The sequence below is a fragment of the Neopelma chrysocephalum genome, unplaced genomic scaffold, assembly GCF_003984885.1.
Source record: "Neopelma chrysocephalum unplaced genomic scaffold, ASM398488v2 Primary Assembly neopelma1_87, whole genome shotgun sequence".
NCBI classification, from domain to species: domain Eukaryota; kingdom Metazoa; phylum Chordata; class Aves; order Passeriformes; family Pipridae; genus Neopelma; species Neopelma chrysocephalum.
This window is the reverse complement of record NW_020897749.1, coordinates 115,457-132,157: the sequence shown is the minus strand read 5'-3', so window position 1 is coordinate 132,157 and position 16,701 is coordinate 115,457. Positions and strand designations below refer to the sequence as shown.

General features: G+C 39.3%; 1 protein-coding gene across 1 annotated transcript in view; it reads right to left on the bottom strand.

The window, feature by feature from the left end:
• Window positions 1-16,701, bottom strand: part of HTR1F (5-hydroxytryptamine receptor 1F) — a 107,231-nt gene that overhangs the window by 52,400 nt on the left and 38,130 nt on the right. Inside the window, exon 2 of the mRNA XM_027692644.1 lies at window positions 6,728-6,828. The gene's annotated coding sequence lies outside the window, so the exon portion shown is untranslated. The remainder of the gene's footprint in view (window positions 1-6,727; window positions 6,829-16,701) is intronic.

Below are 16,701 nucleotides of genomic sequence, written 5' to 3'. Positions count from 1 at the left end.
AACACACTCCTTCAGGACAACATTTACATGCAAGCTTTGATTTTTATGGATTATAGCCCTCAGCTGTCATAAGAGACAGGACTTACAACAGCACAGATCTTTTCAAAAACTCTGCAGCAAGGACTCTTAAAGCACACAACAGCTATCATGCAGAGGAACCCATGGGGGTATTTGCTACTTACTAAAGTAAAGTTTACCAGTTTTTCTTTAACAGACCATGCTACCTGTTCCCCTGCACTGGGGACACTACAAAAGGTATTTACACGTGTTAATCTACTCTATGAATTTAAATTTTTTTTTTCTTCCCTATATTTCTGGTAAACTACTGAAGTCTTCTTCTCAAGTTCTGGTTCTTCCTGAAGTCATCAAGTCCTACTAAGTGAGAAACTCCCATGCACCTGTTATCTAAGTTTTTAAAATTGCCTAAATTTTGCAGCTTCTTTTGGTGGAATTCATCTCACCTTCTTTTCTGTGTCTGTCTAATCTAAAAGCAGTCTGTGCTAGACAGGTACCCTTTGGCACCTTAGGCACTAATATGGGAAAGGAGTAAAGTGACTACTGGGTGAGATGATGCTGATTTATTTAGTCCAGATGCCTCACACCTCATGAGTGGTTACTTCTCTCCATTACTGCAAAAGGAAACTTGGGAGTGAGTGGTTTAGGTACAATTGTTTACTTCTGGTCAGATGAATCCTACCCTAAACTTGCAGGTTATAAGTGTTTAAGCTTTGTCTGAGAAGAGCAAGGGATGTATGACAATTTTCTGCTGGGAAGTTTGTATTAGGTGGTATTATTATTGAGACAGTCAGTAGAAATAGATTCCAATAGATTCTAATTGATTCTAATACAGAATTGTCCTGATATTTAGTATCTTAAGAATCCCACATTCGAAAAGGAGGTAGATGTCTCTTCCCTGAAGCAGACCGAAGTGCAACAGAAAAAAAATTATTACTCTATCTTAAGTCCTGAATAAAATCCAAGATTTGACCATTTATCTCATTTGTCTGCTGAGCCTTTCAATACCAAATCTGCTGATCTTTGCAGTACCAACCCTCTCCGCAATAACATAGCTTAGTTTAATTGAGATAAACATGTTCAGCTGATGACAGTACCATGTTCAGAACAGGACACAAGCTTACCACACATATTGTAGTTATCATCATTTTTAGAAACACATTTTAAAAGTCTGAACATTTCCCCCCCAATTATCGTAAGTGTACGTATTTTACTGACATTGCAGTAACTTGCCTTCCCTTATCTGCAGTGTAAATGACCCTATTCATTTGTAGCTAAAATTGTCCTCCCTAGAGTGCACTGGCTTCAGGAGAATTACAACTTGCATGATTTCAGCTGATGGAGTCTGCTGCAGATATATAAACTGAAGAAGTAACATATTTCTGGCAATACATGATAAAAGAAGCACTTGGCAAAGGTCAGCTTTTCAGATGTCTGGTGGAAATCTCATTAAGCACAATCTTCTGATATGTCCTCTTCTTCTGCCTCAGTGTCTGTACCAATTGTCCTGAATTTCTGATTGAAGTGCAACATCTCTGTGACTTTGTTAACTTCAAGTTCGAAGGTCCCAGTATAATTAACATAACTTCAAAGTCAAATTTAGCAGGTAAGAAATTTGATAAAACTCTTTGAATGAACTCTATTGTATGAAAGTAAAACAATTTTTAAATTATCAGTCTTTCTGAATGTAGCTAAGGCTGCTAAGATTTGAGTGAATGTCAGACAAATTCCTAAATATTTGAACAGAAAAGCCCTGCTAAAGCTATTATTCTGTATTAATGGAAGCAAATACTATGCCAAAATGAAACCCTTCTGCAAGCAGGGCCTATCTTAATTTCAGTTTTCCATTTTAAATACTAACTTCTGCCTGCCTTGATGATTACTTGTTAAGCTGCTGTTAAAAGAGTGCAGGTACAGAGATCAGAAATAAAAACAAACTGTCCAAAAGCTGTAATGAACTGTTAGTTCAGTGCTGAGGCAAAACTTATGACTACCAGCATTGTTGCTGCCTACAAACTCCTGTTGCATAGTTGAGCCATCTACAAATAGCTAATATTTACCAGGTGATATTTTGTGTGGACATCCATGTAACCAGTTTTCAGCTGACAGGCTGCTATAAAATGAAAAGATGGACAGCAGTAAAAAAAAAAAAAAATAATTTTGTATATTAGATATTACACAGAGATGACAAGCTCATGTCTCTGTCCTGGTGAAGGAAAACAAATTACTTCATGGCCTTGAGGTTTCTTCCAGAGCATATTTTGTTCTCCTTACATGAGCAGCAATGTGTGAGCTTGATAGGCTGGCTCTAAAAATCTGCATTATATTCCCCTTTCGGAAAGACCTAAGGTCTTCATTTAAATTTTAGAAGATTCTGTGTGTCTACCTGATTTTCTGACCTTGTACTTGTTCAGGATGCTTTATCCCAGATCCCAACCTCCCAGAGCTCACTGCAACCTCTGGGGCAGCGCAAAGGTCTCTGGATCGAGGTGGCTGCCAGGAGAGTGGGCAGTAAAGAACATGCCAGCTCCAAAATGCTGAGGGTTGAGTCACACAGGGTACTGCAGGGTTTAAACTCTGTGGCACATGGAGCTGCTGTACAGAAGAACTTGTGTTATTTGTTGATCAGCGTGAGCCTGGACAATGCTCCAACCACGACTCGGTAAGCTCCAGTCAGTTGTGCTGTATTGAACTGAGAGGAAAAAAGCCTGGCAAGACTGAAACCTAGAAATAAAACTAAATATAATTTGGGCAGCTGAATGTCTGATGTGTGTCCCAATGGAGGCATTATCGAGCATGCATTGTTCTAGACCACCCTTGGCCTAAGTCATAGTGAGTATCTCAAAGATCACGAAGAAAAAAAAGTTTGGAGCACGTTCAAAGGCAAATAGTTGGTAAATATTTATGTGGATTACAAAAGACGAAGCAGCCCACCAGATGTTGAAAGATGCAAGTACTTAATGCACTGAGGAAAAAAAATGCAAGAATATCTTGTACTTTTGGAATGCTGCTGTGGCAATGTGTTTCAAGGACAGAGGCTTCACCAGCGAACTGCTGTCCATTGAATCAGCTTCAGTCTCGACCTTATTGAGGTGTATGAAATATATGAATAGTCTACCAGTGTGCTGGTAATTTAAATGATAAATGCTGATAAGAACTTTTCTCCTTCCTGCCTAAGCTTTACTCAAAGTCTTCCATTAAAATATATAATTGAGTACCTAGACAGTTGCATTTTGATTTGCATCTATTGCCAACACAATATATCTTTCAGATAAGCCTTTCATGCATTACTTTCAATAGTAATGTTTTAAATTAAAAGACTGCTTCCATCAGCATAATGAAGCAAGACAGCCAAGAAAATAGCTGTGTGTCTGAGCACAGAAATTCATTAAAGTAAGAAAAAAAATCCATGAAACAGGGATGATAATGGGAAAAATATTGAGCCTCAAAGATAACAATACTGAAAGAAGAGCCTGCATTTAGGGCTTACTTCATGGGAGGGGCTGTTTTCTCTTTCTAGAGGTTTGGGTTTTTTTTAATTCTGAGAAATCAAAATTTTGGCAACTCAGTCACTTTTAAGCTGCCATAGGCACATGGGATTTTACTAGCACAAAACCTGTTGCTGATAGTGATATATGGAATAGTCCATTATGCTGCTTACGTAAGTATTAGTATTAAGGGTTTCTCTTCTTCCAATACTAAGAAACATACAATTTAATAATGACACATATCACTGCTCAAAGAAGACAATTTAATGTAATCAAGATGATATGCTTTCTAATTGCCCTCCTGGTCTCTATTTAGGATGCAGACTGTAGATGTTTTACCTATATTTATCTTAGAAATAAAGTCCTTTTCTAAAAGAAGTATTTGAAAAGAGGCTGTTCTCCTCATTAAAATGCTTTTACCTTCCCCAGAGTATAAAGAACTTTCATAGTGAGTGCTAATGAGACACATACTCGCCTCTCAGTTGCATTCTCTCTTCCTCCTCTACGTTATTTCTTTTCTTCAGCAAGTCAAGGCAGTGTTAAGCAAGAAAACTCATATCTGTCTGATTGTTCTCTGCACCCCTGCCTGTCTGCTGAGCTGTGCTGCTGCTTTTGACAGGCTGTGGGAAGTCAGGAACACCGGGAGGGTTTACAGGAGAAGCTGACACCCTGCACACATCCAACCTCAGACGAGTTTTATAAATCTGATAGCTGGCTCCACCGACTATGCAAAGACAAAAGGTTCTGCCTGGGACAGAACAACCCATTGCTGCTGGAGCACAGATGGTATGAAAGTGCTTGATATGACACAAGGTGCTAGAAAATGTTGGCTCTCTACAGTGTGCTGTCAAGACCTGTTTGCTTTAAGCTGCCAGTCTGGCATTGTCTTTTGGAAACCAGCATGCAGCCAGCAAACCCATTTCCATCAGAACCAGAAAAAGTTTCCCTGTTTATACTTCACTTCCACTTTCTCCCACCAGGTAATTTCTCTCTATAATGTCACCACCGGTATTATAGCAGAATTAATGAATAATCAAAATTTCTCTCGTACTAGGCACAAAACAATAAATAGTAAATGGAGGAAGTAGGTTTTAAAAACGATAAGAGAAAAGGAAAGAGAAGCTTTCAAACCAAACATTCCCCACACCTGAACCTGCGGAACTTTCCAGATACAGCGTAAAACTCCTCCTTTTCCCTATTTTGGGTACAGATGTGCTGAGAGGCACTAGCCCCCTACCTGCCCTTGGTTCAGGTGCTGCTGACTTTGGTAGCTGAACTCAGTGTGGGCCAGAGCACACGTTTCATGCAGCCTGGCACACAGCTCATGGGCTAAGACTTGGTTAGACAGGAAGAGCATCAGCGACCTTGCTGTCTTCTGAAGTCTCGACAGTTCTTCTGCCTTGCCATGTGAATCCTGTTACAGATATGAAACGAATCTCTCCTGGTTTATGATGCATCCTTTAGTCCCCTTTTTGAAAGCTGAATTAGGCAGCACTGGGATGAGGTCACAGATCAGAAGAGCTCCTGTTTAGCTTCTACCTCCAGTACCTGGTTCATTCATCGTCTAGTTTGGCAGTTGGAGGAAGGTAAAGGCCAGGGTAAAATCCAACATGGAAGTATACAATAAAACAATTTTGGGAACTTTGTCTTTCTGTATGCCTTCTCCATGGCAGCAGGAAGGCGTTGTAAAGGCTCAAACTGGCCAATATTCCAATCTATTTTTCACTAAAATCTTTACATTTCATTAACGTTACCATGAACCAATTAGATGACTTCAGTTCAGTCGATTTTACAGTTACCCAGTGACCATTTTTAATTATTCTATCATTACAAGCACTGTAACCTTGTCTTTGTCCCTCTCATTGTAAGACTTTTAAAGTGCAATGTACCATATTTTTCATACACCCAGAATGTGGATGCAACCGTGAGGTGGAGGGCTCTGAACTTGTGTAGATGTAGGTGAGCATAAGGAGTACTGAACATGGGAAAACATCGGTGTTGAGGATCTTTTTCTTCCTCTAGGTAAAAAGTAATGAGATTACATACCTTAGGAAGACTCTTTGAATGTCAAATGTTGGCACATGGCTCTACTCTTGTCTCGACACATACAATTTTCAGGCCTACTTATGAGCAATCATACCTCATGTCCCTTTGCTCAGGCAACTAATTGACTGCTGAAGACTTTAATTTGTTTCTTGTTACACTATTATCCAGATGTCTCAATATTAAATGACAATTTTGTCTCCTGATACTGTTGCAGGAAGTTTTACCCTTCTTTTTGAAAATATTTTTGTATTCAAACCAATTGTAAGTGCTTTCTGAAATGTTATCATTAAGCTGTTGTACTTGAATGACTATGGGAAACAAGGACTTTGGAATTTCATCTTTGTTGTTAAAAATCTACAACTAGGTGCTATGAAAAAGTCACCCTTTTTTTGCAAAACTGCATGTGGCAAACCCAGAAATAAAATGAAGCACACAGTGGCATGAAATGGCTACAGGCCAACACAGAAATTGAGAAAAGTCTCACAAAATATCTGTGATGAGCTAACATCAAAAGAATTTAGGTTCAGCTTGGCACTAAAAAATTTGGTTAAGCAAGGTAATGAGCACTGCTGTGCTTTTGATCTTCAAAATGTCTTACAAAGGTTAAGTCTTTAAAATATATCCGTGAAATGAAGCGTTATATTGGCACCATTGTTCTTTTCCCCCTCAGTTAAAGTAGATGTTGAGTGTTTAAATGTCCATGGGTGTGGAGAAGGTCAGATCTAGTACTGCAGACTAAGCTTCTTCTGCAGTGCCTGAATTTCTCAGGCTGGGCTGGACATTCTTCATTTATTCAGTCATCCCTGGTTGGCCACTGCTCTCCTTTTCTCGAACTGATTGTCCTCTCCGACATCTTTTTCCTGACTAGTCTGGAGCTTTCCACTGCACTACATGCACTCAGATTGCCCAGGTAAGCCTGCAATCACTCTGCAGGTCAACCCTCACCCGGCTGCCTTTCCCTGCTCTGTTACTTTGGAGTTTTTTGCAGTGCAGACTTTTCTCTCCTTCTGAACTGCTCTAAGGAAAGGTCACTCTCACAGAGCTCGGCAAAACCCTCTATTCAACACGCTTTGCAGAATCCCTATGGAAGACCCAGCTGAATGAATTTGTTCTTTAAAGCAGGTACATCACAAACACATGTGTAGAGTCTCCATGTATGAGGGTAGAAAGCAACTCACCATCTCCTGTGTTTAGAAGCACCTTGGAAAAGCCGTGTCTGGGAACCGGACCGGAAGTAGGAATTAAATCACCCTTAGCAACACTGGATACTGCCAAAAACCTGCGAGAAAGCAAAAAATCATAATATCGACTCTGTAAACGACAACGAATGATGTCCACTTCAGAGGAAGGAAAAAAAATTTTCTGAAACCCTAAACTAATTTTCAGGATCTCTTCAGATAACCGGGAACCATTCTTTAAAGGCTTAGGGGCCAGTGTCAGGAAACCCCCGGGGAGTCCACATAAGAGCATTGCTGGCGATGTCTGAAATTCCCTGTAATGAGCTAGTGAACGACCAGCAAGTATTTGACACTCCAGAGAGTGACTCCGCTCGAGGAAGGCAAGAAATCGAAAAACCTGCCCTGTTCTTTTCTGAAGATAAATGATCAGTTAGAGGAGAAGGAGGAGGAAGCCTGTGCTGTTTAGCCAAGCCAGCAGTTCCAGGGTATCTCATGCTCTCAGCACCCGAGTGCATCTGTCAGGTGCTAATTGTCGACTCCCACTGACTGCAGTAGGAGCCCAGGGCACTTTGCAGTATTAAGCTGCTGTTATTAAACTAAACACATAAACACGCCAGTATGTGCAGTTTGAACTGCAAGGCATTGTTTCTTGGATTCTCAAAATAATACATTTTTTTTCTTTTTTTCCCCTCCAGTTAGCAGTGTCTCAGAGTAAGCAACTGCCTAAAGAAGAAATATAAGGCAAAAGGATATGCACTGTGAAGTCTGCGCTGCGAAAAGCAGAAATACATCATTCTACCAGGAGTAGGCTGATTTAATTTTAAATATAAAATCTTTAAATGGCTAATGTGCTTAAAATGTAGAAAATCAGATAACAAAAGCAGTTCTTGTTTCAAAGCAGAAGAGCAGTCAGTGAGAAAAATGAATAAAAAGAAGACAAAGTGACAAATAAGGAACTAGCACTGATTTCCTGGGGGGGGTGGTGGGAAGGATTAAAAACTAATAATTTTTCACACATTGTCAAATAACATGGTAATTTATCCAGGATATAATTATACAACCATTTGGCTGTGACTTGCTATCAGATGAGTTCTTACAGCTTGAAGTGCTCTGGGCAGGTTTTGAGGATGGTTATAGACCTGTTTTTTGTACCACTTGGCATTGTGGCCACAATCCCTGGAGGAGTTCAAGAAACAACTGGGCATGGCCCTTGGTACTGTGGTTTAGTTGACAAGGTGGTGTTTGGTCAAAGGCTGGACTCGATGATCTTGGAGGTCTTTTCCAACCTTTATGATTCTATGGGCTAGGCTGGGATAGCAAGTGTTTTGGTTTCTTGAGGTTGCCAGTGCAACTTTGGGAAGTCCAGGTTTCTATTACTAAAGGAAGGGCAAGAACCTCCCTGCCAGGGAGGCACCCAGCAAATCGTGAGTTATAAATCAGTGCTGTATGTGTTGGAAAAAACTGAAAAAGTATAAGCTCTCAGTACTTTTGTACCCATGCCTCTGCTAGACATAAGACTTATATTTTTCAGAAGTTAGTCTCCTGCTCAGTACAGAGCATTAACCTTCAAAATGCAACTTATTGGCAGTGATAATAGAGTTTAAAAAGTAAAATGAGTGTCTGCGCTCCCTCTTTCCCTGCTCTCCTTTGTAATTCAGATTTCTCTCTCTCTAGGCAAGGTCAGGAAGGACAGAAGGTAGAGGGGCCATCATGACCTACTATGGGAATATGCAGCACTCAAGACATAATGATGTACTTTGCTGTGTCTTGTTAAGCATCCAACAGATGACCATCAATAACTGATCAAGGTAGAGGCAGAGTAGCCCTTTTCTCTGGTTTTCCTTGGAAATTGTTTGTGTAACCATTGTCTCCATTCTTTTATCTCAACACGCTCCATCAGATGTGGCAAAACCATGTTCTGCGTGAGAATGCAGGAGTGCACAAGAGCTGAGATAATTTTAGGGTGATCTTAAAATACTCAAAAAGATTTCCATCTTAAGGGCTGAAAGGAGGGGAAGCTGGCTTGAAACCTTGCACGCTAATGTTTCATTCCCAGGTAAGAAATTATAGGTATCAGAATGTCCAGGTAGCACCTACGCTCCTCAGAGATTTTGTTTGGCCTCTCTAGACAGGCAAGAAGTTCTGTTTCTTTGCAAACTTGAGGTTCTTTTGGTACATGGCTTACCCCTACAGTCTATCTTTTGTCCATCCTCCTTGCCCTCCTGCTTCTGCACCTTTGCATTTTCATCTTCATCTCAAACGTGTTTGCAAGCTCCTGGCTCTTGGCACTCAGTTGCCATTCCTGGTTGCATTCCCTTTTTCTCTCCAGGTCCTCTAATGCAAAAAGGAATATTTCTGAAATATATGTGTTTATTTAGTCAAGAATTTCATTGTTGGCACTGTCACTCAGTGACTTCATTCTTGTCTGAAGGGGGAGAGAGTGTCCTCTGAAGGGGATCTGGAGGTCACCTGGGTTCTTAGATCACCATTTGCTCCTTTGTTATCTAGCTTGGAGTGCTGCCAGGCATTCCTGTGCAGACAGATTTGCAAGCTGCCTACAAGCTCTTGAGAAGACCTTGTCTGCATGGGAAGGGAGGATGGATGTGGGAGTCTTTGTTGATGAAACAGCAGTGTGGATGTAGCTGTTGTACCTCATCATTTGTAATTATCACTTCATTATCGTTACCTTATCCTTTTCTGTTTAATTAAAACGTATGTATGCTGGACCTAGGGGTTCAGCAGAGGAACTGAACAGACATCTCCAAGGTGAATCCTACACAGCTGGCAAGTAAGGTTCATATGGAATTATGCTTTCTTTAAACTTTCCAAGAACATTAAAAAAATATTAGTAACGCTCAATGAGTGACTGAGACTGGTTTTACAACGGGGATTCCTATAAACTGAGGACAGAAAGTAAGACATTACAAAACCACAGAAACAAGGACTTTTTGAACTATTGATAAACTAGTTACAATAACAGTAATTTTTGTTATGACAGAACATCCCCACGTAAAGGGAAAAATTAGAAAACTGCCCCAAATCCTATGAACTCACTGTTTTGTTTAATAAACATAAGCCAAGCTTTTAACAGATTAGCAGTGTTGTTTTGTACATATGAGAACTTAATATTTCTAAATATAAACAAACTTCTTTTTACTCAATATAAAATCATTTCCCATCTGCTCAGAGTCCCAGTAATCTCATTTTGTGCATGGCAGCAACTTCCTTTAGGAAGGTAGTCCAGCAGAAGTAATTCTGGACCTGCCTCCATCTCTGTAGCACATTTATTGCTTCCATCGCTTCTCAAGCCTCAGGGTACTCCTGCTTCAAGCTTCAATATTTATTACGTCAGGTTGAAGTCTGCCAGTAACCAAAAAAGCAGAACTACCAGTTGCAGCCCTCCTTTCCTAGCAAAAACACTGATATTATGAGAGCTTTGGTCTTCTGAAACACGGTGGGAAAAGCCTTATGAGATGCGTGGAATAAAAAGGCAAGCTTTTTCTTGTGGTTAAAAGTAGCATTTGCAATAATTCCAAGAGTAAAAGTGATTTTCTTACCGTGTGGAAGATGCTAAATAAGACTTTTTAAAATGGTATCTTGCACTAAGGTAATTATGGGAGACAAGCAGCTTTGCATGAATCTAACAGCTGTTTTAAAAGCTCAGCTGGCAGCATCATTTGCTGTCAGGCAGAAGACCTATGTTCAGAATCACACACAAATGTTTGTCTCCTCAAAAGCCAGCAGGAAGTGTAGGTGGCATAAAAAAAATGACAGCCCTACTGCAAAGGCAAACAGAAATCTCCCTGTGATCTTGAGCTAAGTTTGTGTTTCCTGTGTAAAAGCTGCAAGGAGTTAGAAGCAGATAATACTCCCTCGAGTTGTCTTGACGTCCACAGCTGGATGAGAACTCTCTTTTTCTTTAAATTTACAGTGGCTGCATTGGATATTCTGGAAAATGGTGGATCAGTACAGTCCTATAAATCCCAAACACATACGTAATATAGCTTTTCAGAAATAACTTACAAAACACCCTTCCATAGGAGGAAAAAGTTCACAATAATGATAGCACACTGACAGTGCAGTAAAGAGGAATTCATTATTCTGACTGCAGGGGTTGACAATGACCAGAGGGCAAATGCATAAAATAAGAAGGAAGAGCCTATGCTCAAATGACAAAAACTCCCTGCCACAAAAGGAAAAACAAAAAGAAATATGCTCAAGATGTGCTTACTCTGTGTAGGAATGATGATGATAACATTTATCTGAGCACAATAAATATTTCTGAGCTGGAAGCTGAGGATGAAGTGTTATACAATATAATTTGTGTATAAATAAATTATTCCTTTCCAGTGATCATTGCCATGGATTGAAAAGAAATCTTTGCCATCTCATGGTGAAGAGAGTGGCAGCAAAAATGAAGGGTTAAATATGTAGGATGGTTGGTTTTGTGAGCAATTCTTGTACACAATTTTTAAGCTACCGTTCAATTCTAGAAACAAATCTGATTGTTATAATTATTTCTGTTATTACCTAAAGAGGATAATATCTACTCATGAATGCATCTACTTCAGTATGAAATTTTGCAGGCATAAATTGCACCATCAAATAAGATCTTAATCCCACAAAGGAACAGCAATAAGCTGTTTTTCTGGAGTTCTTTAGTTCTAAACAAACTTTGTATGCAGTCTGTCCGTTTTTTATTTTTAGTTCTTCCTTCTTTGTTATTGAATGCTTTTGTAAGAAGGAAGGATTTTTGTTCTGTATTTTCCTTCCCCTGACATTTCCCATGTGAAGTTACAATCCTCTCATAGCTTGTATGAAGAGGATTAGAACATGTCATCACCAATTGCAGATGAGGATTTAAAGCCGGGATGGACAGGGGGAGCAGAAGGATGAGACTGCCCGACCTGTCTTGATTCAAACTATGTGGATGCTTTGTGCCAACCTCTTCTGCTCCAGGAAGTTAGTCTGCCTTCCACACCTCATCTTATGGCAAGGGAAAATTGTTTGTTGTCGAAGAGGATGAAAGACTGATTTCTCTACTGCACATTGTTCCTAAAGATCCATTTCTACACAAAGGTAGTTGGCTCATAAAAACACAAGGGAAGGTGAAGTTGTCAAGAGGAATCACTTCTAAACTCCGTAAAAAATGCCAGATTACAGTTGTGGGATTGTTTCTTCCTTCTCAACAATTTTTTTTGTTGTTTCTATCAGTCTGTAAACTTGTGAGTACTGTCATTGTATCCTCATATACACCATAAAAGTGGTTCCCTTGAGGTTGGAAGTATTAATGGCAATGAATATAAGCCCTAACCATCTGTGAAGATTACCATTACTTAATGTCAACAACGGGTAGCAATTTAACTAATAAGGGTAAGGAATTACATAAATTAAGTAGCAATGCAACAAAATTATGCCAGCATGCACTTCCCTCTCTTCTGCTTCACGATGAATCAATTATGAAACATAAATAAAAGTAATGGATACAATATTTATAACAATTTAAGCTCCAAGTCATTGATTAACCATGATTGAGAGAACTTTCTCTCATGAAGGGGAATGTTATATCATAAAGGACATGAAAATTCCCAGGTAAGGCCATGAACCACTTGGAAGGACACTTTACACCAGCCCCAGCATCCTGTGATGGGTTGAAGTCCTCGGAGATAAGATTTGCAATAAGCAAGGCCAAGTACTCAGAGTTGCTTTAGACTTTTCTGTTTGGATTGTTCCTCAGTGAATTGCATAAGTAGAATTAAGGGATTAAACATAAATGCCCCTCCCTCTGCTTTAAAATCCTATTCTTTTCTTTCAAAGCCTACTGTCTTCAGGCCCTGCAACAAGATCAAAAGTGACCTGAGAGTTCCAAAAAAAGGTAAAGCTGAGCCAGAGTGAGTTTAATTATCTTCAGACATCTAATGAAAACCACAGAGTCTTGTCACAATTTTCAGGACTTGTTTGTCAGACCTTGACAGATCAGGAAACCGAAAGGGATGATTTCTTGATTAGGACTGAGAAAAAAAGCTTGAACTTCATTTTCAAGGAGAAAGGATGTTTTTTAATTAATAAAGATAAGGAAATATGCAGTAGAACTGCCTCCTTGTTTATCAACAAAGTTGTAACCAGAATTCTATATCTTTGTCTGTCTCTCCCACGCCAAATTTTGAGTTTTCATTTTAGGGATGAGAATATTTTTTTGAAAGTCATTTGAAAAACAATCTGTTATTTAGTTAAGGAAATAATTAAATGCCTCAGTCTTCTTCAAATTTAAGAAAACCAGCATTTTTAGTTGTGTTAATACACTTGTTGCTGTAACATGCTGATTCTTGGTCATCTAAGTTTGTGATGAGCACCAGTATTTCTCTAAGAAAGCTCTGTGACTAAAATGGCTTGGGTTTTTTGTCATCTAATCACTCAATCAGAGCATTTCCAGTGAGGAAAAGCAGGGATTAACAGGTAAAGGACAGTGCCTGGGATTAAAAAACTTAGATATCATTTCTTGACTGGCATAACAGGTAGACTAAGTGTGTTGTCTGTCTCACAGGGCAATGTCTTACCCATGTCTCTAGAGCAGACAGAATTTTAGTCCTATATAATACTCTTTTACCAAAGCTATCATATAGCTCAAACTTTCCTAAAATGGTCTCTCGCCTCTAATGTATAGATACTGGTGATGTAGAGTATAATACAGATAAAGTTTTTGGAATAAGAAAGGAAATCTTGCCATAAACTTTATCAGTGGCTTGGCAACTGACTGGGAGACAGGCAACTTTTCTGTTAGTTCATCTTTACCCTCAGAGTTTGGGGTTCTGGACACCACGTTTGCCCACAGAAACCTGTTGAGATTATTTAACTCCTTTCTCCCTGAGGCAGGTGCTGCTGCTGAAAGAATTATTTGGGAAGAATTCTTGTGTGGAATGTAGAAATGGTGATGGATACAGCTGGGGCCTGCTAAAGATACCGATTATATTTTTCTTCCAGGGAAGGCCTGGTGAATAGAACTCCACAGGATGTTTTTTCGGAGGTGTTTAATGGTGATATGCAGTCAAAGAAGTGCTCTCTGTTCTGCTAAATTACATTTTATTTAGGGACTCCAATAACGAAGCCATACCCAAAAGCTGCATCAGTTTAGGAAAATTTGCCAGAAGCCTGGTTGATCTTACATATCAAGCATATCATTTTTATATGTACTGATAAATTACTTCTAACTTTCTACACAAAAGGCATTTTTTTAATTGATGTGTTTGAGGACATGGTGGAGTAGTTTGCTATTAAATGAGGAAAAAGTAGCTTTTATGAAGAAATCGATTTTTAATGCTATAGAAATCAGGGAATTTTGAAAATACTATGCATTGGTTATTTTTGCTTTGTACCTGAATGTTGCATGAAAGTAATTGCATTTCTCTTTAAAAGACAGTGGAGGGACAAATAGCCAGCTTTCTTTTACATTGAGGATAGAAAAATTATCAAATGGAAGGGCTACAGATTTAGGTAAAGATGTCTAGATTTTGTCTGAACTAAAATATATTCAGGGACAAGCTTTTCAAAGTCTTTCACCAAATCATGCACTAAACCATATCTTTCTATCCATTAAAAGTGCCTGCACTTCACATTATGGTTTAGTTTAAAAATGATGTGTTGGAGCTCAAAAAACACACTGTTCACTTTCTAGTGCCAAATGTAGAAAATGCCCTTCTCTCCCTTGTCCTTTTCCAGCTCAGGGTGGCCAGCTTAGCGTTCTGCCTGCTTTTGATTAAAGATGGGGTACAAATCTGATCCAGCATGGTAATTACCATATTCCAGTGTAAGTCACAGACCACTGCTGCTATTATTTATTCTCAGACAAAAACATTCGCTTCCCCCACCTCCAACTACAGGCTGTAAATTCTTAATGGCTAGACTTTTGCTGTGAGTAAAACCATGTTATTTCTCATTTGCTCCAGTTGCTGAGGTAGCTGCACTATCTGAAGCACTGATGCACTGTACATTCTCTGTGGAAAGCTTTGAATTTTTCCACTGCTCCCTTTCACTATGGATCAGAAACATGAGATAAATTTTTAATGTTAAGAATGGTTTCTTGCACTTTATCCAGTTTCTCTCTGCTTAAATAAAAGCACATGTGAGTCAGGTCTGCCTCTCTACAGAAATTTTCTTTTTTCCTTCTTAGGGTTGGTAGGGGGTATCTGTGCACATTTGAGCCTATCTTGGCAAATTCCAACAAAAAATGGATGGTAGACTGAAAAATCTATAAAATATCCTTTCTGAAGATTATCCTCACTGTGAAGGAGGCTACACTGACTTCCTTTTATACAAAACCAGAGGCTAATAAGGAATGGAAGTCTACCCATAAGCAAAAACCCCAAACCAGCCCCAAGCCCCTCAGATTTTTCTTCTAGAACTGTTTAATGCAGGAGAAAGTTGACTGCACAGAGCTGCTCCGTCGCGAACTAGTGAGTCACCACCTTCAATCTGCACTTTTTTGGTTCAGGCTGACATATCTGCAGCTGAGCTTTTTAGGCTTGCCATTTCCCTGGAGAAGATGTATATTACAGGAAAGTTGGGAGTTTTAAGATAGATCTCATCAATTTACACATCTGAGAAACTGAACATCCAACAATAAGGAAAGGGAAGAGAGAGGGGGAGATACTGATCTGACTGCAAGACCTGCAGAAGTGCTTTCAGCTTGTTAGAAACTTTTAGGACCTAAAATTTTTTGGTATTTAAGTACCTGCCTTGAACAAGCTGTAAGTAGTAACAATGGGTTGAAGTCCTTTTTTAAAGTGAGTAAATCTCTTGATTTCTTAATGGAAGAATCCACACAATCTGTCAAAAAGTGGTAGATTTTCTTCAAAGTAGACATGTACAACACTAATGACATTTCTTGCCATATCTTACTAATGAATAAGATATAGTAGAATCATAGAATGGCTTGGAAGGGACCTTAAAGATGACCTTGCCATGGGCAAGGAGAGAGTAAGTAAGGAGAGGTCAAAGAAGGACAAGAGACTCAAATGAGACACGGAGCGGAGGGGATGAAGGTAGGCTAACCTACCTCACTGTAACTACACCTAATTGAAACAGGGTTTTTCACTCCTTTCCGGCACACAGAAAACAAATTTTTTCATTGCCATCAGCACCCCTTTACATTGCAAATGACAGGAATGTACAGGTAGAAGGAAAATCAGTCTTCAAAATCTGAACATTTCAGAATGGAAAAATGCAATTGATTTTAAGCACACAGTTTGTGCAGAAGATTAGGTAATCAATTTTATACTTAAGTGCCCATAGAACATTTTTTGGGGGGAGAACAAGAATATTTTCTTTTATATTTTTGTGAGAATTCTATTGTGCTCGTGTGCTCGCTCCACCATGAGCTTTCCACTATTGTTTATAGACAATTCAAGAATTTGAAACCAAGACTTGATGCTGCAAAACTTCAGATAAAAGCCGTGAGGTAAGAGGGCAATGTGCAGAACATCTCAGAGTTTCCTATTCAGATTCCCACAGAGAAAAAGCATCTTTAAGAAAACTGGTCGTATAATGAAAAGGCAGATAAGTGTTTCATTTCATTATTTTCCTCGGGCTCATATCCTCCCCCTTGGCTTCTGAAGACACAACTGCTTTCTTGTCAATCATGAGTAACGCTTCCCTCTCTCGAAAACCTTTCTCCCGCCTCTTAAAATAGTTTCCAATGTTGGAGTGTGGTAAAACTTCAGCTAGAAGTATGAGATCTAACCAAATGTCTCATTACCCTGACTGGAGAGTTAGGGAAGAACTGCAAGCCTGGCTAGTCAGGAGGAAAATAGAAGTCTTACAACATCAAACCTCCCAAGCAAGGAAATTTAAACAGGAATGATCTTAGGCTTTTAAAACAGACCCTGTTGTTTGAAGCCTCTCTTAACCAACGTGGCACCTGTCAAGGCCTGAACACCTTGTTGTGTTTACAAAGATGTGAGACCTGATAGCTGCTGTTG